This window comes from Xiphias gladius, chromosome 15 (assembly GCF_016859285.1).
Source record: "Xiphias gladius isolate SHS-SW01 ecotype Sanya breed wild chromosome 15, ASM1685928v1, whole genome shotgun sequence".
Taxonomy (NCBI): Eukaryota; Metazoa; Chordata; class Actinopteri; order Istiophoriformes; family Xiphiidae; genus Xiphias; species Xiphias gladius.
Window position 1 is genome coordinate 10,586,313 of NC_053414.1, and position 25,385 is coordinate 10,611,697.

Consider the following 25,385-nt stretch of genomic DNA (forward strand, 5'->3'; position numbering starts at 1 on the left):
GAACTGCAAACATAACTTTGAACACTTAATATTTCATCTAGCACCATCATAAGGTCACTCCCCAGGTGTCCTCAAGTGTACTTTGTACTTAGTGCTAATTAGAAAATGGATGTGCAAGGCAGCAAACTGAAAATCATGAATTTTTCTAATGTGTTAATTGTGTTTGTGGCCTTAGTGTCAGATCCAAGAGATATCATTAGCAACTGGTAACTGCAATCATAATTTTATCATATTTATTTCTTTGTTCAACCATTGGGTTTTGAAAAAATGTGCTTTTGTCCAATACATAAAATGGTCCAAATTTGGATGACTGCATTGAGAACAAACTAACGCTCCATTTGGCTGCGTGTGTTGTATATGGTGAGTCTGCTCCCTGGTAATTTACGTTTAGGTTGTTAAAAGCTCATCTGGCTGAAACATAAAGTTTATGACATATGGATTATGGCTGTATGGGGTCTTGAGGTCATTTGCATTACTTACATCATCTTCTTGATTTCATTCGCATGTAATAGAAATCCCTCTCTAATAGAAAAGCTAGCATGAACTATGGTGTTTTTAGCTGTTATTTAATGTTTTGTATAACTTTAAATTCTTTGCACAGTGCATCAAAAGTATACCAATACAGTATGTATTGTAGATTTTGAAAAAACAAAACAAAACTCTGTTCTTTATCAAGGTTCTTGTGCCTTTTTAAAAAGACTTGAAGAACCAAGAATCTCCTGCCTGCGCTGCTGCTGCAATCCTCTCTTTGACATCCTCCCAAAAGACTCCCTTCAATACCTACAACTCATCCGGAATGCTGTGCCTCAACTCAACCTTCATTAATTGCCCTTCGTCGCTCTCCTCCTACACTGTCTGCACTGGCTGCTCATATCCAAACCCCCACAGCCTCACAGCCTCACGCTCTGTATTCTGCCTTCAGAGGCTACTTAGCTGCCTTCCTACCTATTTATCTCTCCATACAGTCTCCGCTCTTCTTCCTGGCACCCCCATGGTGAATGAATGACCTCCCCTCTGACCTTCCTGATGACAGCTCAATTTTTTCAGGAAAAAAATCACCCATCACCTTCTCCCCACTGAATTATTCTTGTCCCTGTAAATCTGAAATTTCTCTACAACAATTCCCTTCTCTTTCTCTCCTTGTATCTTTATCTACGCCATAACATGCCAGTTGTAATTTTAAGTTGTAGTTTGTGATGGCAGTGTTAGCCAGTTACCTAAAATGTGAATGCAATGTAATTTCACTCAAAACCACAAACATCAGCCTCATGGTGGCACTAGAGGAAAGGTCAGGGCACCACCAAAGACAGAACAAAATATGTCTACACAGTTGTTGAGATATTGGAGTCTGGACCAAAGTGGTAGACTTACCAACCAACATTGCCATCCATAGAGCTGTGCTACAAGCCTATCTAAAAATATAATATTGTATGGTGGCAATGGCACAAAACACAAATGGCTTTAATAAGCAATAAGCCTCTCAGGTCACAGGTTTAGTGGCAATAACATTACACAAATTACAGTCAACTACCAGAATGTATCGCAATAGCTTCTCATAACAATGAACCATCTGCTTCACCTGTTAGTTCACATCAAAATCAGCTTTGCCTTCTTCCAATATTGGCCAGATGTTCCATAATTTTGCTTTACTTACTGTTGGGTTACTGACTAATGTAACACATACTGTAGGCTATATGCCCTCTGTCTTCTTCTTTTTCCCACTGGCCGACATGTGCCCCTGCTTGCAATACATGATACCCATGGACACAGACCGTTGCAGCAGCGAAAAAAACATTTGAAAATAACCATGCCCAAACCTTGCCTGAAACATGACACTTTGTCAGGACCTGTTACAGTATGTGTGTGCTTGTGTGTTTCAGTGGGCACATCGCAGAGAAATGCCAGTAGTGAGTAAAAAGATCGGGGAGAGAGACCATTTGAATTATTCATCCTCCTTCCCTGCTACCTTGTGATTACACACCACAAAACTCCTATTTACATCCATTTATAGAAGGCCACAGTTCACAGGCTTTGACCACAGCTATTGGTGGGCACCTCGCATGGCTTATTAGCTATTACTCACACCGCATTTCATGTTTGCTGGCTGTGTAATTTCAGAATAGTGAGCCCGATGTTTGTTTTTGTTTTTTATCTGTAACCTGTACCTCACCTACTCACTTACTTGCAACGTCTCATGTGTCAGTGCTGTTATAAAAAAGATTAATGCGGGACACTGTCGCACTGTGACAGGCGGCAGAAAATGTGGGATTTCGAACAACATCCACTGCCCTTAAGGTTTGCCTGTCTCTATGCATCCTGAACTGTAGGCATGAAAATGTAATGCTGCAAAATTTAGTTACTGCATCAAAAATATGTCTTCTTCTCTGTACGTAGCAAAGCTGCCTCGTGTCACATTTGTAACACAGAGAGCGGGAGTGGAGGCGATGAGCAACTTGTGGGTGAGCGGTCCCTTTTTTCTTATAATGACTGACTGACTGGAAAATTGAATTAAACTCATTTAGCACAGGAAAGGTCATTGCTTTTGTGCCTTGGTGGCTCTCTGATATACTTGAGTGTAGGGTAATATTTGAAAAACTACTGTGACCTTATTGCTGAATGTAGAGGCTGTGTGGTCTCTGAAAAAAGGTAACGTCTAATATTGTGTACAAAGAAAGAAAGGAAGAAAGAAAGAGGAGCACAGTGTGCAGTGATGTTGGGGCATGAGAAAGGAACAGGAATTGTTAAGCCAGGCCATCAACATGACACAAAGGCCATATAGTGGGCAGAACAAGGCATTAATAATTCATTGACCCCCACCCCCTTATTTTTCCATTTTCCTGCTCCGTGGCTGAACTGATTTCATGTCAATACCAGCTGCCAGAACACACCGCCATTTATCAGTGCATAGTGCAATTTTTGCTCTGGCGGAGAGGATTAAAGACGTAAAATATGTAGTAATCTTTCAAAAGAATTAAAATAAACAAAGCAAGCCAGAGTCTCGGACAACAATTTATAAAGCTTTAATGTAGCAGCTAACTTGATTTGGCTATTGTCCTTCACTAGCACTGTTTTGCATTGATCATTTTGTAACTTGGGGAAACAGGCTTAAAAAGTCTACTTATGATCACTGTTTAGTATGACAAAATAAGAGACTGTGAGATAATTAAGTTGCAATTTTGATATGAAAGGCCCAAAAATAATATCAGCAAACATAACTACACTTGGCATCTTATAATTTGTTCACATTGTGTCCCACTTGATGCCAGCGTGTGACATCTTTTTGTTTCACACCTCACTTGGAGAGCAGTGCCTGGAGTAATTTCCTGAAATGGTCAGTATGTCTCATCCAAAGTGTTTGTCGGATGGTTGACGAGCGCCTGGTACCCTTTTAACTTTTCAAAACAGACAGTGGGAAAATCACACCCCTTTCAAGCAGTGATTTGCCAGGTATGTGGAGGTGAGGAAGTATTTCTCTCTTGAGCTCTACTACTTCTGCAACCTGTCATGTGAACAACCGAATGCAGCACCATAAATGCTTTTGAGGAAAGATCATCCAGAAGTATGCACCATCATCCCCATTCAACCCTGTCTCCTAAAAACTAAAGTGCAACAGCAAATACGTTTTGTAGGAAACATAATTAATAATTACATATTTGGCAAGTCACAAATACGCTGATATTGAACATTAGTAAAATGTTCAAAGACAACGTATTTGTTTTCCACCAAAATCCACTACAATATCTACTCATAGTGGGTACAGCAATATTAAACTTTTTTATGGTTATGTTCAGATACTCACAGCACTTGGTTAATGTTTGGGAAAGATTGTGGTCTGTTCTAAAAAATAAAAAGTTCACAGTGACTTTAGATACAACATGTTTATTTACAGTTAACAAAAACCACAATCTTTCCCTAACCTTAACCAAAGCGCTGTTGTTGCCTAAATCCGATGGGATCGGGTGACTCCGTTGCTCTAAATAAAAGTAGTCATTCATTCAAAACATACATCACCTGTGAGCATAATGCAGCCAGCAATTACATGTCCTCAATAAAGCATTTGCTGTTGCAGTTTAGATGTATAGAAATGTAGTTTCTAGGAGACAGGGTTGCACCATTTATCTTGTTTATCACATCTTGCCCTTTACTATGACAACAGATGTTTGTTGTGGCCATTCAGACAAGCTACAATTGGTTTTGCCTGAAGAGATAAAACTAATTCATGTCTAGCATACTGACGCCATTTAGTATTTATCCATGATGTCCCAGAAGTACCCAAAAATTCTGACCAAAAATCGATAGAGTTGTCATTTACTACAACTGATTTCACAACCTAAACAATAGTCAATGAATGTCTGGATCCAAAAAGTAAATTTCCAGGCCTGTCATTCAAGGCCGTGTGATTTGTGATCAATGCAATCAAGACAAGATTACAGCAGCAGAATGGTTTCGAAGAAAAGTCGGATTGAGACACACCTCACTCATCAACACCACCAACAACAGAGTCCGCTGGAAAAAAAAAGGCTTGATTTTCTTACCATAATGTTAGGTAGTTGTTGCTTTTATTATCAGCTTCTGTCTGTGTGAGTGTGTATTTGTGTGTCTAAGAGACAGAGAGAGAAAAACATTTCATTTGCCCGTTGTTATTTTTGTTTTCGCCTGAGAGCATGTTTGAGGGAGGCTGGAATTACACACAAAGAAAAAAATATTATTTTGTCTTTTGACTGTTGTCAAGATTAATACCTGTCAGATGAAAGGGTTTGTTCTTGTGCTTATGTGGGTCATTCAGATTTCACATACTTGAAAACTTTCATGTGATCAGACCTGGTCCGTAAAGTTGGAGGGACCAGTAATGTCTGCCCACAAAACAGTCTTCATGTCCTGAAGCTATTTTTGTTCTATGTTCTTTTATTCAATGAGATTAGATTCATTGCTAAAGAATTTAAAAAAAAAACAAAAAACTCTTTTAATATAAGTCAAGTTAGACTTAAGGGAAAGCGGTTCTGTCTGGTGATAGAATAAACAGACATAATGTGTTAAGGCTTGTATTAAGGTGTTCCCATAAGCCTTAAGAAGAAGGATATGCAGCACATTAAACCTTCATACATATTTTCAGCAACAGGCTGTAAACACAACACTGAAAAATTAGAAACAATAAGCTGAAACATGCTAAAATTCTCCTCAGTAAACTGGAGCCAGGACAGTTAGCTTAGTATACAGACCGGCCTTAGCAAGAAAGTGAATAAGTGCATTTCCCCAAATAGGGAACTATATATATATATATATATATATATATATATATATAAGGTTTTTTTTGTTGTTTTTTTTTACAGAAAAAGCAATCACTAAATTGTAGTAAATCTAAAGAGCAAGACTGGGCACATAATGAAAAGCTGCATGGTTGGTGTACTTTGAGCTTTTGATCAGCCACAGTTTAATGAATTGTCTGCCTAGTGTCAGAAAACAGTGAATCGGTACAATAAAGCTGCCTTTCTGCAGCAGATTCTCATATCCAATCGTTTCCTAGTTTATGTCTGAGCTGGAAAACAATAAAACCTTTGGTTGACTTTAGGTCTTTCAGATTGAGTATTACATTTCCATTGACATTTGTGCATGAGAAGAAATGTGTCTTTATCTCTTAGAAAAACAGAAAGATGAACCATGCAAGAAATTCAATATATTTGTTTATGTAGAATGGCCTCTTTCGCTCCACATATCTGCTCACAGTCTCAAATCAGAGAGGAACTGATTACAGTTTTCTTTCACAAATCTAAATTGCGCTTCCTTTCATGACCTTACGATTACATTTTTCAAAAGCAGCTTATTCTTGACGTGTGAGTGAGTTTCAAGATTCAGTAAAGAAGAAATTACCTTTGCAGTTTAATTTGTTCATCTCGCTCCATCTTGATATCCAAGTAAGAGCATTGGTATTAAATAGTCATACTATTAGTACTTGTGCGCTTCAAATCAGTAAGATTAGTGTTTTATGAATATACAAAAGGATTAAATTTGCCACTCTGTCTGATTCCCCGGAGAGATGAAAACTGCAAATGCCACGCTGGGAACAAATTTCAGCAAACAAAAAATGGTAACACGTAGGTTAATTTCAAACTACATAGTGGCCAAAAAACGTGAGGTGAGCAGAGAGAGTCTTGGTAGTTCTTATAGTCAATATAATGTTGCTTAATGTGAGCTTATTTATGCATCACAAATCCCTCTGTTGTCTGTTGTGTCTGTGTTTTCAAATCTTGATGGGATCTCCTGCGACAGTAAGTGGCTATTCAAAATCCGACTCACATTGGTTTACACTATGGACATACCACAATCTGACACATCCAAATATAATCCCTACAGAAGCCTGCTGTCCTTGGAAAGACTGGTTTAAGTTCCCTCTTTGCTCATAGCATGCTATCACAGGCCCCCAGCACTTGGTACACAGGAGAAACACTGCCTTTCTAAAGCCCATGAACACTTGGTTTCAAATAAAAGTTCAGTATTTTTCAATTAAATGGTCAGAACTCATTCATAGTAGGAGGTTAATGAAAACTTGCCTTAGTAAATATACTTTGTCTATTTTTACAGGCATCTCGTCAAGCTATACAGCATCCCTTATTCACGACATCGCTTTAACCAATATAAGCTATATTAAAGCATTTTATTGTTGCAGAGCATAAATGAAATATGAAAAACCCTTTGGGGGACTCATGAAGTCAGTATTTCTAAAATCCTGGCCATGGTCCCATTTGTCTCTGGAACACGGTGCAGTATTAAGTAGCAATTAAAAATAATAAAATATTGAGTACTTATACTATACTACAAATCTGTAGTATATTTTCAGGAAAGCATGAATATTCTTTCCTTTATCGTGTTTCAACCTGTTGATGTCGTGTATCTGGCTTCCCCTAGCACCACTCAATAGCTACAGCATATCTTCCATAGTATTGAGCTCACTGAATCAACTTCCAGCTGTGTTTAAGCAAATTCTGTTGAAATTTTCTTTTTGAAAGTCAAAAAGTCAGCTCCATGTTCATAGAACAGGAAGACATTTTCTGCACCTCTATTTTTAAGTGGATGTGTTTTATTATTATTACACTTCTTTTTTTCATTTTATGACTTTTATCCTGGGTCTTCCTCCTCTTAGCTTGTCCTAGGAGGCCCCGTGTCCGCCTGCCGACCGATTGCCGTCGTTGCGTCTTCTTGTATTTGTTGTTGCATTCATGGGCTTGTTTCTTCAGGCATGAAGAAAACATCAGAGTAATACAGTCCTCTTCTCAGATTCTAGTCTTGACAGCAGTGATGCAGAAACATGTCACTGGAGACTCAGTGAAGCTCTGCGTCCTGGTTGCTGCATCTCAACCTCAATCTGTGTCTGCCATCTGTATGGTTGTGAATGTTGGTTGAATGTGTTTGCTGTGATTGTGTGTATCAGTGGGTGTCTATCTACCATTATATCCTATTTCTTTTTTTTTTTAATTATCACTGTCAAACATTTTACTTTTCTGTTTGTCACCTGCCACTGGCTAACCTTCCCTGTTTGATTTAACCAGCCCAGTAAGTCTACCATTTATAAGGCTAATTAATTTCAAAATTAATTAAATTTGTGATTTCTTCTTTTCTTATATTCTCTGAGGGTGTATGTCTGGTTGACTGAAAGCTTGCTATGTCAGTATGTTATTTCTTTTCGTTATTGTAATCATAATTTTATTTGAAAAAGTATTATTTAAACCTGCACTTTTTTGTTTTTTGGTTTGTTTTGTTTTTTTGGCCACCCAAGGGAGTGAAAACAACCTTTTAAGGTCGAAATGACTAACCTGTTGGCAAACAGTTGCTTACACATGCAGCCGACACAGGGCAACATTAGCATTTAATCGGAGTCATGTTTCTAGCCACCTGATGAATATAAGTCTCATATCCAGTCTCTTTTAGCACTGTTTTGCCCCCCCCCCAAATCCTGTGGAAAGGGTTATGCTTATCAGCTACTCGCTTATTGTGTGTGCTTGCTGTCTGGTTCTTGATGTGCTGTTTACAGTCGATTTATGGAGCTTTTTCACTGAAAACAGCTGCCTGCTGTGGCTGAAAATGAAACAATCGAGCACAATTTGATTGACTCTAAACAGCAAAGTTGAGCGCCGGAAACCAAAACAATAAACTGAAAGAAACTAAAATATTAGCACTGAAGGGAACTACAGAGTTGGGTGATAATCCTCTGTGAGTTCATCAAATACATGGTTATGGTTGTGGAACAGTCATGGTAAAGGTTAGGGTTAACCCAACCCTTCACCCCACCCTCCTTGCAACGTGGACTCTGTCGCTCTATATAGTATGTCAGCTGACTTCCTCCATTGCTCCAGTCATAATTACTATGGCCACTAGAGGTCACCTAGCAATAAAGAGTGATGATCGGGTTCTTCGTCACCTCTCTTACCAAGGCCCTTCTCCCCCGATTGCTTAGTTTGCCCGGGTGGCCAGCTCTAGGAAGAGTCGTGGTTGTTCCAAATGTCCTCCATTTAAGAATTAATGAGGTCACTGTGCTCTTGGGAACTTTCAATGCAGCAGATTCTTTTTTTTTTTTTTTTTTGTAGCCGCCTCCAGTTCTGTGCCTCGACAAAATCCTGTCTCTGAGCTGTGCAGGCAGTTCCTTCGACCTCATGGCTTGGTTTTTGCTTTGATATGCATTGTCAGCTGTGAGACCTTACATAGACAGGTGTTTGCCTTTCCAAATCATGTCCAATCAATTGAATTTACCATTGGTTGACTCCAGTCAAGGCGTAGAAACATCTCAATGATGATCAGGAGAAATGGGAGGCACCTGAGCTTAATTTCAAGGGTCTGAATACTTATGTCAATGTGATTTTTCTGTTCTTCCTTTTTAAATAAATTTGCAAAAATTTCTAAAATTCTGTTTTCACTTTTTCATCATGGGCTATTAAGTGTAGATTGATTGAAGGAATTTTTTATTTTATTTTATTTTATTTTAGCATAAGGCTGCAGCATAACAAAAAAATTGAAAGGGTCTGAATACTTTCCGAATGCACTGTATGACCTTTGTGGTCATAATATTATTATAACAATATTGTTTACAATTAATTTAAATATATCAAGTTAATCTTAGATTTGAATCTGTAGCCTATATTGAAAATAAGAAGAATTATCCTGTACAATATGTACAGTGAATTTAGGTCATGAGGATTAGCCTAAACAGATATTTTGTTCCCCAAATGAAAAGGTAGAAACTGGGACTTTACCCTCCACTACATCCCTGACTACAAGCTAATACAGTGAACTACAGTTGGAAAAAAAATATTGCTCTGCAGTTTATATTAGCACACTGTTCAATTGGCCTCGCTTTTTCTGTGCTTAGATCACCGCTCGCACATTGTCTTGATAATTCCACTCATCGCCTAGAGCATTTGACCTCTGACATTACAGCTCTCATGGCTTAATCATAGGAGACATTAAGCACTTCTGTCTGTTCAGAAGGTTAATATTGCCATTAGAAAGCCATTATTCACCAGCCAGACCTGGAGCTCCTGCCAGTCTGTGCAGAAACACACCAAATCCGTCTCCCCTGCTCTGGAAAGATAATTAGGATGAGAAAGGTTGAGGATGGAATGTCACAGGCTGATATTCATCACTGAGCCACATACAAACTGTGGGCTCCATAAAGCATGTAGCTGTGAGTCAATCAAGACTGTGTGTTTGTGTTTTATAGAGAGAGAGAAAGAGAGGCCTGTAGTTTGAGGATGCTAAGTGTTAAAGGTACAGTGCTTTTTGTTATTAAGCTTGAGTAAAGCAGTTAAATTTCCTCAACTCGTCAGCGTAATTTGGAAAAAAAAACACACGGTGATGTGGGAGGAAAATTTTTGAGTTGGGGGCGCTGTTGGGAGAGGTACGGTGAAGAGATACAGTTGATGAGAGTGGTGAGGTTCTGAGCTGAAAGAGGCTAAAATGCTCTGCAGAGCTGAGGGTGTGAGGTGATAAATCTCTCTGGGTTCTTCCACATAGTTATCTGACTCATCTTTAATAAAACAAAATATTGAATAGTGTGGCTTTAAATGTTGATCCTCAGAACAACAGTTGGAATATAAAAGTGCCAATTAGGAATTCTACTAACATGCTGTGATTAAGAAATCATAGTTAAACATGATATTTTTATATTATTATCTTTATTATCTAGAACTGCCATATAAACCTGAATGAGATGTGTGCTGTACTACACCAGGCCTGCATGAAAAATGTAACTACACTCACCAGTGGTAATCTGCAGCAGTAAGAGCCAGCTTTCCATTGTTTGGGTTGCATTATCTGGCAGTGAAAGGCAAAGTTTTTAGAGGAAGAAAATTCAATATAATTAGACTCAAATTAAATAGTTCTTTCCAGGAAACCTACTAGGAAAGTATTTGGAATTTACAGACCCATGAAATAGAGCTTTAAGATTTATTCTTCCCAAGGTGCTTCAAAAGTATCTGGAAAAGGAATAATCTTAACATTTGTTAATGTAGAACAGCCCTAAAATAACAATTTTATAGTAAATCTTGATGCTTTTCATTTAATACGGAAGAATTATATGAAAATAGATTAACTTGTTTTCTGTTGTAGGCTTCTTATCAGCTGAATTTATGTTATTTCTGCCATATGTTATCAGAACGATATTAGCAGAGCTGTAATAGACCTATGTATGTCAGAAGGCCCAGCTCTCTTCCATTGGTCAGGACAACTGTCTCGTTTCACACAGGATAGATTTTTTTATAGGATGACAACCTGTAAATATAGCAGAAATCACCATCCCTTTGAGTGAAGGCTCATTCTATGAAAATTTCCAAGAAGCAGATGTCCTTTGTTGGCACTTATTTTAGCACATTGTCCTTAAAACGAATCCCATCAGAACGGGGATTTAATCTGCTCAACTGCTGGCTCTGGGCTCGAGGCCACACGACTGCTATAAGCATCATTGTCAGTGTTTACACTCTACCATCGGCTAACAGCTCTGAAACAGGTGATGTCATACTCTCTGTGTGAGATTAGTTCCAACATCTTGACAGTCTCAGGTGTTTTCAGTCCTATAACAAATACAAGTCGAGGACGTAAAAGACAGAACTTGTCTCATGCAGATGCAGACGATACGTGAAGCTTTGTTGGGCATCAAGTTAATGACTAAGATTTTAAGAAGCATCTTACTCACTGTGCCTACTTATTACCACCTGTGACAGTGTGGCTGGGATGGTTTTCACCTTGAGAGTCTTTGTGTCTGTGTGTGTCTGTGTTTGTGCGCGTGTCATCATGGCAAAATGTGGTCCTGGAAACACCTACTGTAGCAGGAACTACCACAGAGATGGTTTTGAGCAATTTGGCAGGTGTCTGTCTGTCTGTCTGTCTATCCGTCCGTCTGTCGACAGATTTTGTCACTATGACAGCATCACAACCGTGGAAGATGGAGTCACAAATCTTTACGGGTGTGCAGTTGAAATCAAAATGAAGGCTGAGTTCGAAGATGGGAGTGGTCCGAGCAAGGGCGCCGACAGTAGGGGGGCTAGAAGTAGGAATGGGGCCATTGCCCGCACACAGACTCACAAGGTGAAAACAATAGCAGTCACGCTATTGCAGCTGGTAAAAAAGCAACCTAAGCAGTAACATCCAACTATTTGATCCAGCTGGAAATTAATGTTTACTTGCTTGCCTTTGGCCTCTGTTTTTTACGACTTCATTGCACTTATTCACAAAGCATACATTATACAAATCTCCATCCATTGGTAAATATTTGTTGTACTGCCCTGAGCAAGGGTGAAATTCTCATTCAGACTCTGGGGTTGACTGAGTGGGGAGTGAATAATTGAGAGAGAGAGAGAAAGAGAGAGAGAGAGCGAGTGTGTGTGTGTGTGTGTGTGTGTGTGTGTGTGTGTGTGTGTGTGTGTGTGTGTGTGTGTGTGTGTGTGTGTGTATCTCTGTCATAGGCTACTTTGGGGGACAAATTTCTGTCTGAAGACCAGTTAATTGGGGACGGCATGTCCAATTGAGGACACGGCTTTTGTCCCTAATTGGGAAAACTGATTTTTGGGTCAATGGTTAAGGTTATTGTCAGATTAAGGTTGAGGTTAAGGTTAAGATTAGGGTTATGGTTAGGGTTAGGCAAGTAGTGGTTATGGTTAGGGCTTGGATAAGTCTCCATGAAATTAATGCAATACTATGTAATGACCCCAGAAGTGACTTAGATCAATGTTTGTGTGCGTATGTGTGTGTGTGTGTGTGTGTGTGTGTGTGTGTGTGTGTGTGTGTGTGTGTGTGTGTGTGTGTGTGTGGAGGGTCGTGGATGAGGATAATGCATCCAGATGTGTACGGATGCAAATCATTGCCATAATAATTGGAAACATATCAGCAACTGAATGTAATCACTACTAGATCCTATTCATCTCTGTTCCTCAAAATTACATATTTATTTTTTTCCATAAAAAAAAGTCGCTTCATGGTCTTAAAATGGCTTTGTTATACAGCTATGTTTGTTTTCTGTTTGCTAACTACTATACACTACGCAATGGCAAGTGGTAATAGAGGAGTAATTCAGGTATACATGTTCAAACCAGAAAACCAACTCCAAAGACGAAGAGGAAGAAGAGCGAAATGTACGGGGTTGCCTACAAGTCGATGTATCAGAATGGTAATGTATTTTATGTATCGCTCTCTACAGCATTACAAACATAACGGTAATAGATAACATGAGCCTTCAGCTTGACTACGTTATCAAACAGCTTGGGGGACTGCAGTTCCAAGGTGGAAATACTCAATTTTCTCTTGCCCTGGACAGACTCTGAAATAATGAACTTCAATACAACATGCGTCATGCTGCCCACAATACTGTTAGGCGAGTATGAAAGTTATTTGAGTAACATTCATGGAAAACAGTGACAGAAAAATGGCAACAAGTGTGGATGAGATCGACACAGCTGTACAAGATGTTGTAAGCCTACTTACAGAGTTAACATTAAATCACCATATTTCATATCAATGTGAAAAATGTTAACCTTACTTCTCTTACTGTAGCTGCTACTGCAGCTTCTATGTCAAACAACATGCTGCTGGCAGGGCGGATATGTCACATACTGGTCTGACTGGTCAAGTAAAAAGACGAAAAACAACGTCAGGCTGAATAAATAAACTAGCAATTTAGTCTGATTATCTGTCTAATCCACTATTCTCAGGATGCATAAATTAGTTATGTGTAAAATGGTCAATGCCATGACTCCAGTTTTTCTTTTTTGTTTCTGGTGTTCAGTTCATCAGCCCTGGTTGACCCTGGTTCTTCATCCACTCTTTTCCAGATTGTTGCTTTAGCCTGTTTGGTACCAAGCATTCTCGGCCGCTTAGTAGGGTGCATGCTTCATGTTTTTCTCCTCGTGCATTTGCTCGAACATACCTTTGTTTCCCTGTGCCCCAGCATCATTCCCTATTTATCTCTCTGCCTACTCAACTCTCCACCTGCCACGCTCACCGCTCAGCTCACCAGCCCAAAACCTGCCCGTCTCCGACGGCCTCCAGCTTCCCTCAAGCCCCTGCCTAGCCTGCCAGCTCCTCCGCCCTCTTTTCACGCTCAGCTCAGCCCTGCTATCCACCATTTTCCCCTTTGCCCTCCGCCTTCGCCTGTTGGAGCCTTCGCCTCCCCCCATTCGCCATCGATTCCAAAGCCTTTCGCAATAAAGTCCTTATTCAATCATCTAAACATCAGGTCTGTGTTCTGCATTTGGGTTCGCTCGTTAAACATGACAGCTGGATGCTTTTTTTTGATCATATCAAAAATAGTGTAAAAGCCATCTAATGGATGTAGGCTTTTAAACTCTGCTGGTCATCTGCTGGTCATTGAGTGGATTACAGCAGCATCAGCACTGCAGGCTTTGTCTTCTGGAAAACCTCCGAAAGCAAGTAATGCTTATCATTCAATTGTGTTTGATGGCCATGGGTTAAAAAGATTGTGTCTGATGACTGGAAGTGACTAGTGGAGCTCAGTTACAATCAGGGGAATGATTTTATGAAACTTCTCTACAAAGCACAGGACTGTGACACCTGACACCAGATTTCGCATCACCACTCATGTAGTTAGGTTTAGGCAAAAAAAAGTACTTTGGTTAAGATTAGTTTGGGATTGCGGTTTCGGTTAAATATTAATAAAGCAAACTGTATTGACCTTCACAATAAGGTCACAATCACCCCTAACCTTAACCAAGTGCTGTGAGTGTCTAAATCTAACCATGAAAAAATAAATAAACAAATAAATATAAACCGCGCTTTAGTCATCATGAGCGGATATCATATTTCAAGAACATATATTGTAGGAAAAACAAATGAATTAAGTTGTAAGCGAACGTTTTACAGATAAATTCTGTATAAACATTTTGCCACTCACCAGATAAAATCATTAAAAGTGTTTCACCACAACTTGTAATAACGCCTTTTGTGCATCACACCTACAATCAAACACAGTACAAAAGGGCTCCAAAAGGCTTTATTTCTTCTATATTTGCATATTGCTTCCAAGATTTTGTTTGCCATCTTTGCGTATTGTGTAATGGTTATATTTACATTCAGCCAGTAAACAAAGAGGGAAACAAAAAAGACTAACAGGAGCAGTTCAATATGTAGACTAAGATAAGGTTCACCCTCAGCTCTACAATTTTGCATAAACCAGCAAAACACAATTTCTACAGATAGTACATATGAATGTGAAATTATTTAAATATGCACGACAAAAGAATGGTTTGAATAGCAGTGCATTACAGTATCTGTGCACAGTCAGTCAACTCTTCCTCTTTTTGAGAACCTTATAAATAGTTAACATGCATCATGACGTAATAGGGTGCCATCTCAAGATGACCACAAAGCAAAACCCAGTGTGCTCAGTCACACAGGCAGAAAAAATATTAAATATTCTGTATAGATAAAGAAAAACTGGCTCCGTTCAGCATGTTTGTCCCTCATGGAACTCAAACACGACCAGTCTTTGTACTCAGGCTGTATACGAACCATAGGCTCCACGATGAAACAACTTCTACACTATATGGTGGTCATGTTAGTGAGTTGACAGAGCAGCAGATACACTGAGTGGCCACTGCTTCAAAAGTCCTTCAGCGGCCACTGGAAGCCTCTAGCTGGCCCCTTTGGGAGGGTTTCTGCTGTTGTGGCTGATGTGTGAAGCTCTCCCACTTCAAGAGTAATCATACCATACGCCTAGAATCACTGCATCATCCATCATAGCAGCAGCACGTCATTTTAATGGCCCTTACTGATAATAGTCCCTCAAAAATTCTTTTCATAACAAAGAAAAAGGTTAAATGAAACTGCTTTGGTTCACTGAAAACAGAAAATAATCCAATACTTATGTATATCAGACCTTAAATATGATGAGGGAACATGTGATCATTTCCCCAGCTGCAACTTCCATCTGCTCTTATCACTATAAAATTTTGATTTAGTGTTTTGTTTTTTGAGAGAAAGAGAGGCTCCTCGAACATAGCTTTTAATAAACAAATATCAACATATCCTAAAAACAAGTGCATGCACTGCATAAACATGAGGCTTCAGAGGGGGCCCTGGGGAGAGTCTTCCACACCGGTCATGTATGCTCTTGTCAGCCTCGGAGTGAGAGCTGGTTACCCTGGTTCCGTTACAACCCTGGTGTCTCCATTCTCACTCCCTCTGACAGGCAGGAATGAAAGCTCCAGCACTGAGCGCTGCAGGACCAGGCAGGGAAAGAGAGTGCAGTTCTGTGGTGGGGGGAGAGTGACAGCAGGCCACTTGGAGCACTGCAGGGGGTACAGAGCTGGGAATAAGGTGTGTGTGTGTGTGTGTGTGTGTGTGTGTGTGTGTGTGTGTGTGTGTGTGTGTGTGTGTGTGTGTGTGTGTGTGTGTGTGTGTGTGTGTGTGTGTGAGAGAGTGAGAAAGGGAACAAAAAAGACAATGAGATGGTGGGAAGGATTGAGAGAGAGTGCTTGTGGCCAGTAACATTGGAGTGGTGAGAGTGTCTGTGTCGGCCATCTTTACGGCACATCTGGGATGTTGTGCCATCAAGAGTTTGCAGAGTTATTTAATGTACATGAGAGGAAAGAAAAAAAAAATTTTTTTTAAATGTTATTTACTGTAAAAAAGTTCCTGACCTTTGCTGTAGCCGGTTTGGTGACCATTTTCAAATGTGATACACCAGTGTTACTGAGGCACGGATCAGGAGCCTCTATCACTACACAAGCTTTGCTTTGTGTCTTATGTGCAGCCCAGTCCATATTGGATTAATCTGCACATCTTACATACAATGCCAACGTTCAGTGCCACTGCAGGATATAATGTGACCTTTATGTTGCAAGGTGTGAAATGGAAGCACATGGAGATTGGAGTGATGGATGGATGTGTAGCGTATCTGACTTTCATGCAGGAGACTGGAGGTAACGTCATGTTTAGTACAAGATTATATTATAATAATTATATTATAGCCACTATCTTTTCCTAATCTTGAACATACTATAGTTTTGATGCACAGATACTGTAAAAAGTGAGTACTTAAAAAACATTGGGCCTCATGGAAGCACATTTTTTTGTATTCTAATCCTAAACCTCCCTTACTTTTTCCTTGAGGTGTACTTGTACAAAATGGATTCACCAAACTCTCTTACCTGAATAAACTTATGACCACCTGTTCACGAGAAGGTGCATGTTCATCAAATTTGATCATTAGCATAATCGACAACCCTGCCATATAAGGCTACCTGTTTGTGCATAAAAGTGCTGCGCTTCAAGTCCCACTGCTGGACATCACTAGACAATAAGATAAAAAGTTCAGCAATGTAAGTATGTATATTAGCTGACCTGACACAATTAGAAAATATTAATAGAAGGGCTGTCAACAGAGAATCACAGCAGAGTATACTGTGACAGCAATTAAAAGGAGGGTATGGTTTAGATGAAAAGCTAAAAAAAGATCTTTCTAAAGCAAAGCTGTCTATGACTAATATGCAAGGCGGTCAAGGAACAACAATCACTGAGATATTAGACTGGAGAATATTACAGCCTACAGCTGCTGACATTACACTGGCAGGTGCAACAGAGGATGAAACTGGACAGAGACCTGCATAGAGACCCTGAGGCAGATGATGGAGTCAGAGAAGTTTCCTAACCACTGAAATGTAAAAGTTGCTATGCCAAAATATGTTAATAAATCAGAGAATCTTATCTCACTTAATTGGAAAACCATGATTATGATATGGTGAACAGAATATAAATTTTGCATTAAGTCTGTTATATGTATATATATATATATTATATATATTATGTTTTATTTTAGTGAATTGTAGAATCATATTTAAGTTCCAAGGTCATTCAGATTAAGGCATAACGTTTTTTTTCAATGAAACAAGTGTTTATTTGTGTTCATGACTAGTGCAACAGGTCTGAGTCACTCAAAAAAAAAAATCTAAGTACAAGAAAACTGGTGAATGGCACAAATTGTGTTAAATTGCTTGTATATGCCACTTAAGAGCAAATCCTTTCATACGAGCAGTTCTTGCATGAGGCTTACATGGCAAGTAATTTTGATATAATATTACAGTACCAATACACATACTTCCATTCGTCAAATATTTAGTATGTAACCAGAGACAAACAGGAACACCACAGTGTCACTTTCAAAGGCAGTAGATTTGGTATTTTATGCCTTCCTTTTAGTGTCCAGCGAACTCATATGTCAAGAGTATTTATAGTGCATCGCTGATACTTAGATCACTGACCTGTAAACACTAACAAAAAGTGAACTTCAATCTGTTGGATTTAGGATTGAAGGAAGATTAGAGAAACTACTGCTACAGCCATCTTTAAGTTACCTTTAACCTTGAAGCTACCTTTAAATTTGTCTTTTGAAAGGGGAACAAGAGTGAGAATGAAAGATTATATAATCATAATCTCCAACATATCTGACTGTGAGACTGGAGACTCACTTTCTCAGTAGAGATTCTTGATATGGAGAATATTAGGTTTCTGAAAATATTACTTATACACCGATCAGCCACAACACTAAAAACGGTAATTGGTTTTAATGTTGTGGGTGAATGGTGTGTATGGGATATATACATATATATATATATGTACATGTACCACAATTAATGTAGTATAATGTAGTATAATTCTAGCCATAACAAATATTAAGAATACCTATCAAGGCATAATTGGCCACTTTGTTTTTTTTTCAAATTTGCATGAGCAGAGGCTTTTTTCCTGCCATTTGATATTGTCTACTGGAGTAATAATAATAATTTAACAATTACACAATGCTTTAATAGATTTTACAAAAATGTTATTTAAAAAATCAACCAGTCAAACCAAGGAACAACACAACATTATCACTTTGTCATCATTCATCGCAAATTCCTCAAAACCTTTAAAATTTCAGTATATTTTCAACCCCAGCTTTGGATCTAAAATGCTTAGCTTAAAAATATCATATATTATAGTATATTAAGCACTAAAACTGCTGTTCATATCTGAGAGATCCCTACTAAAACAAAACAAAAAGAATAAAGCCAAAAAAACACGAGTTCCTTCTTAGCTGTCTCAACAACAACAGCATGGCTGCACTGAATAATCTACTGGAAGGGCACATGGTATCCTGCTGGATTAAAAGCAGACTTCGCTTCACTGAAGGCAAAAATGGATAAAGTCCAGAGCACTTTTGCTGATATTGCATTCCTTTGAATCAAACGAAGAGACAACTAGCCAATACAAAAAGTAAGCTTGAACTACATTAAGTGCTGATACTGCTAAGCTTGAAGCTGGAAATGGATCTAGAAGGAAGTACCACAGCATAAACAGTGGAGTCAGTTCAGTGTTGTGGAATCAGTTGAGGACACCGGTCAGCTTTCAGTCTACTATGCACACAAACATAGTGATGGATTTATGAGTAGCTGGTTCAACCAAGTGATGCTATACACCGGCTCATACGGTGGAGGATTTTGTAGTGGGTGATTTAGCTTGGGGCAATCCCAGCTAGAGCCAGAGACTTCTGGTTGTTGGAAGAAAGATTAATTAACTGGTACAACAGTTAAAGCAGAAGTTAAGGAGTAAATGTGTATAAACTAAGTAACAAAGATCACTGTCGTCGTTTGAAAAGGAAAAAAACATACCGTATATCTAACACTCAATTTTCAAGCAGTACCACAGTTTATTTCCAGAGACGTACCGCAGAGTTGTTTTCTGCGCACATCAATCTCGTCTGTTAGCAAAAGGTTATCTGTCCCCCTGCTGAGCAGAAAGAGTGACGTGTGATAGACTTTAGCTACCATGAGCCGCTGCACAAGCCTGGAGGTGCCAGCATGTGGTCCAGTCAGTCAACCTGTTTCCATCAATACGAAAATCAATAGTGTCAGCGATGTCTCTGGTATCCTCTACACTCTCGGCTGTCGAACACAGTCTTCCTGACAAACATATTGTTATGCGACCAGCAGCAATGTCAACTGGTGGTTCTCATTATCAGCTGGCCGCAGTAACACGGAAAAGGTCATGGTATCTCACCCGGGAGTTGTAACATGCTACTTCTGCATTATGTCGGTCAAGAACACATTATCTCCCATGTTGAGTTAAAGCAGCAGTAATCCTTCAAGGTAATATTGTTCCATAATCACTCAGTTGTTTATGTGTGAACTTCCCCCTCTACCTGAAGTCAAAATGCATTTCCCGTTTTCTGAATCTTGACCATGCTGACATCTGAAATTTATCCCTACACAACGCAGATGAATGGTGTTTAATTTCAGAAGAGTTCAAATATCCTTTTGATACGACTCCACTGATTTATGATGTTCAGTGCACTCTGAGGTTTTTTTTTGTTTTGTTTTTTGTGACTAAGTGCTGTAATTTATGTTTTGTTGTACCCACTTTACCCAACCTGCCTCATCTACCTCAGCCAGTGATTTTCTACTTAGAGCTGGAATAACTTTCAACAAACCCTGGTGAGTAGGTAAGTATCAAGTTGTTGCTGTGAGTAGTTTGTGACCAGATTGAACTTGATGTGATACTGAGTAGTTTTTGTATACATTTTATCTAAAAACTGGAAACAGTTTATTGAAATCATTCTTTCTTACTTTTGGTAAACACAAATATTTACATCAGTGGGGTGTTACTTGTTAGTTTTTACATTATTGGAGGTAGAAAAACATCTTGGTTGAAAAATCGGTATTTTACTTTCTTTAGTGAATTTCTTCCTGTATGATTATTTAATATCAGTGAAAAATAGAGAGCCTTCAGGCCATAGGTCTGTGATCCAGAGGAGTTATTATATTCAATTGCCCTACTTCAATTTTTTGCTGGTTATCTACACTAGTATACAGTATATTAAGAACAAGACTGCAGCCATGGTAGCAGATATGTGAGGCTGTACTTAAACACGGCTTTGACCTAAACACTGATGTCAGCATACTAACATGGCACCATGACAATGCTAACGTGGTGAATTTTACAAAGGGTATAATGTTTCCATTGTTGCTTAACATGTTAGCATGCTAACATTTGCTAACTAGCTAGAGGAAAAGTGAGGGGATAACCAAAATTATTACAATTCATCCTGTTGGGAAAATAAGTGTCTGTAATAAATTACACAGAAATACATTCAATAACTGTTGAAAAAACAACAAATGTCAAACTCATAGTGGTTAGGAAAAGTCAGAGGATCACCAAAGTCAGTAGACTTCATCCCCTGGGGACCATGGATGTACAAATGTTTGTGTCAATCCATCAAGTAGATATTTCACAGGGTTCCAAGTGTTCAAAGATAAGTGAAATACACGTGAAAACTTTGACCAGCTGGTGGCACTAGAGGTAAAGTTATGACCACCAAAGTCAGTAGGATTCATCCTTCCGGGAACCATGAATGTCTGCACCCAATTTCATGGCAATGCATCCAGTAGTTAGATATATTTCGCTCAAAACCAATGTTGTCACTCTCGTGGTGACACAACAGGAAAAATCAGGGATTCATCAAAATCAATAGGATTACTCCTCCAGGGGCCATGAATATCTGTACAAAATTTCAGGGCAATTCATCCAATAGTAATAGTATATATAGTATAAGTCTGGACCAAAAGTGGTGGACAGACCAACCACAGAGCAGTACTTTCATCCCCAGCTTGCAGCATGTCTAATAAAAACAACAAAATGAACCTGGTGCATTGACTATGTCTGTTCTCTAGCAACATGTTTTCCTTTTAAATTGTTGACAGAAGTGTTAGTGCCACCAAAAGACTTAACTTAAACTTACAGTATAATTGTGATATTCTGTGCAACAAATGCAACTCAGTCTCTGTGAGCATTTCCATCTGTTATCTGTCAGTAAAGAGAAAATTAAAGGAGAGAATCCTGTGTTCGTGAAGATTAATATATCATATATTTTAATTAGAAAGCTTACTGAGAACACCATATGTTCCTGGTTGTCTAACATTACGATGGTGGATGTGGTTATATGAACCTGTGACGCATGCTTGTTTTCCACATAAGTGTTGTCCTCAAAATGGAGTTTCTGACCGGTTTGTTCATACTGCACAGCGCTTTCTCACATGCTTCTGATTTCTAAGAAAATACTTGTTGATGGTAGAGAAATGCTGCCATAACTCTTCAAGTGATGATCTATTAGGATCAAACTGTACTGTAGTTATTCACATTTATTCATGACTTGTTTGCCATCCTCCTGTTCTTCAGGGCAAATCCCTTTTGAAATGATCTATTCATTTAAACAGAGAAGATTTACAGGATCTTCTAGCAAGCAATAATTCAAGCCAGAGACATTTTAGAGATCCTTGTGTGTAGTGACAACATGTGACAACATCTTACTCGAGCTACAGCTGCTCATTGATCTGAAAGTGAAAGCATGATGATGTAACATCCTGTCTGGGGAGACAAATATGGTTTGTTTTGCTTGTATGTTTTGTGTGCGTTCATTTTTTACCACGTTCACAATTACTATCTCATTAAAATCTACATTGTTGTCACTGAAAAACAGAAAAATCTGTAACTTTCCACATGTTCAGACTACTACAACTACTAATGAAATAAGTTAGATGGCCTTGTCATTGTCATGAGATAAACCTTATGAACATTTATTTACATTTGCAGCATTTATTCTAAACATTTCTCAGTTGCAGAGTATGAGGAGCATCTAGAGCTACAGTTAGTTTGTCATTTTAGTGTTTTTAAACTCTACATTACAGATGGATATTGATTTTATTGATACAGACTTAACTTTTTGTTTTGTTTTTTTCCTTTCTTTTAAAGGTATTTAAAAATACCTTATAAAGTTTAAAGGTATTGTAAAACAGCTGGGCATTGTAGTTTTTAGAAACTACAATCATGGGGACTATTTTCACCTGTACATTAATTTGCAATTGGTGTGTTAGTGCGTAAATACAACAAATCCAACCTAAATGACCATATAGCTCGTTTTGTCCTTACACCCACACACAACCCATAGGAGCATGTAATAATAATTCAATAAGTAATTTCAAAAATGTTGGTTTTGGGGTTTTTTCACGGAATTTGTTGACAATTAGAAAAATATAGCATTTCACTGGACATATCCTTTAAACTGACAATGTATATGTTATCTATTAAGTCACCTCAACCTTTCTTGTTTTAGACATTCTAAGTAAACTTAGAGACTTTTTATACCATGGTTATAAAAAGCACTATACTTTTCAAGTAAAAAGCCTAGCAGGGGTGTAGAGCATTGTCTTGCTTTCCTTGCCAATCTCCTGACATTAAAGTACCGTCACAAGCTGGAGCTGTTGTTGTTTTTTCGAGACCTGACTCACACAACTTGGTCAATAGTAACAAGAACATATGTAGTAAAAAAGAAGATGCTGCATGCAGTTATTGGTATTTGTTGCCCGCTGTTTTTCCTCCAATCATCAATGCTTTTCAAGGACAATTACTCACTCTAGTCAACGTATCATCAGAAAGCTATGTTATTATGTGAGTCTTCCTTCTGTCTCCAGCGGTGCATTCCAGTCCTTTAACCAATTGTTCCTAAATTTTTCTCTCCTTTTTTTTTTTTAGTTTTTAAAATTGTTTTTGCTTTGAGGCCAATCCCACTCAGGATTCCTCACAAAAAAGCCCCTAGATAAAGGGAGAGATAAGGCTTCGATATTTCTCCTGTTCATTAATCAGACCGAAGCAGCCTCTCCCCTTCTCCTCGCCCACGGAGGAAGAGCGAGGGGGAGTTAGAGGGAATAGCGTCTGTAGTTTGCTCTACTGTGGCGTTGGTAATTACTTCATCCTGATGGTCGCCATTAATCTGCTACTGGCATCATTTACAGTCGGCATACCGCATTGCTCCGTAGCTGGGCAGTGAATGTGGGCTGCACTGCACACCCTACGCTTGTAATGAAAAATTTTCCCAAAGGAAGGACACGCAGGAGCCACTGTAGAACACTGATCACATTTGTGTGGCGCTCGGGTTAGCTGTTGGGGCGCGAGGGCTTCCTTATTTTCCCTTCTATGGTCATGCTGTACAGTGTGGTCGGAAAGTATTAGGAGAGTGACACATTTTTCATTGTTTTGGCTCTGTACTCCAGCACTTTGGATTTCATTTTAACAGTGACTATGAGGTTAAAGTGCTGACTCCATCCATATAAGATGAATAGTGTAGGAATCGAGGTGCTTTTTTTATGCGCGGCAGCCCAACTGTAGGGGAAGGAAAGTAAATTAACAAGTTAACATAAACTCAAAGGCATCATATTTAATATTCCGTTTTTTTCTAATTGTTTACAGTCAGCGACTTTCAGAGGTTTATGACCCACAGACCTCGGCAGACATTGCTGTGTCCCAGTTCCATACTGCATTCAAACTGTATACAATATGTACTACATACTCATCTTAATAGTATACGGTTTTGGTAATAAAATATAAGTAAATTAAAATAAGTGAATTAAACTTCAATTTTAGAACTGCAATTAAACTTCACAAACAGGAGGCAAAATGTTTCAATATTTAATACTTGTTTGTTTAGTTCTTAAACATCTTTCTGGAAAAGCCTCACCACCATTCGCAATTCATTTTAATTCTGAGATTGAAAATGAATTCCTGAGCTTTGAAACAGCAGTTGACTCTCAACACAAGATCCAAAGTAGCTGTTCTGAGCTTTTGATCCAATCAATACTTTCTTCAGTAGATGGATACAGACAGACAGACATATTTTATCGTGCCTGCGGGTATAGAATTGTGACTCAGCTAAAGTATACTATCGGTATCTTTTTGTCACATGCACTACCCTCGGTGCTGATCCTACTGCGGGCCAAGGTCCAGACGCAGGCACATCAGGGCCTGGATCGTCCATGGGCTACACCAGTAGGATGATGTAGCTTGCGGGCAGCAGTAATTTTTTTAGGAAGTATACAAAAAGAAGGAATGCAGAATACGCGGTAGAACTATAGACTGTTTGGCTATTAAATCCCTCCATGTTTGTCTTGTCTTTATAGTTTGGACCATTGTCTTGCTGCATTTTTATAAAAGCAGGGGCATCGTGTACAAAAGGACCTACGGGTGCTACAGTATGGATGTGAATACCCTCAAACCCTTAAAGCTGAAAGTCAGCAGCTTTACCCTCACTGTCATTGTTTCATTTCGAGTACAGCCAAAACGATTTTTAAAAAAAAACAAATAAACAGAAAGTATTAGGACAGTGTAAAACCTATGGGGACAGTCAATGTCAGACGGTAAAGAAAATGTGCGGTGCGGATTTCTCTCCCCTTTATCATATTCCGATGCAATAAGCAGTTCCTATGAAACATTTTCAGAAATTACAGGCAGACTTTGGTTTGGCATTGACAATCTGGTACCAGCTGGTGTAGACACAGTGTCTGTGTAGCCCGGACCTTGTCGACAGTTAGGGTTGACAAGTTCCCAGAATCAGCCTAAAAGTTTCACAGCATCTGTAACTTCCTCTGTGGAGAATTTGTCATGGGTGATTGCTTTAGTGGCAGCATTAAAAGACATCACTGCCCCCCCCCCCCCGATTGGCGCAATAAGCTTCCTTTGATGCAAATGTTCACTGAGGACATGAAGGAAATCCTTTTTCTCTCACACAGACCCCATACTGACATGTCTTGGAAAACTAGAGAGACTTGCCTTCCTCCCAGGAGAGGCTCGGTTCAGGAGGGCGAGCAGAATAGACAGACGTGACCTTCTTCCTCAGCTTTGCTTTCGGAGTAGCATGAGGATCCTGTCAACACAAACTGTAACAAAGACATTGGTAGCTTCGAAAACCAACTTTATATTTTTTTTTTTAACACCACACTGAAAAATATTCACAACAGTGGGAAGTTCAATTGAAACTCCATCAAAACCTTGTAATCCTAAGTCTTTCTGAAAATTGATCTGTA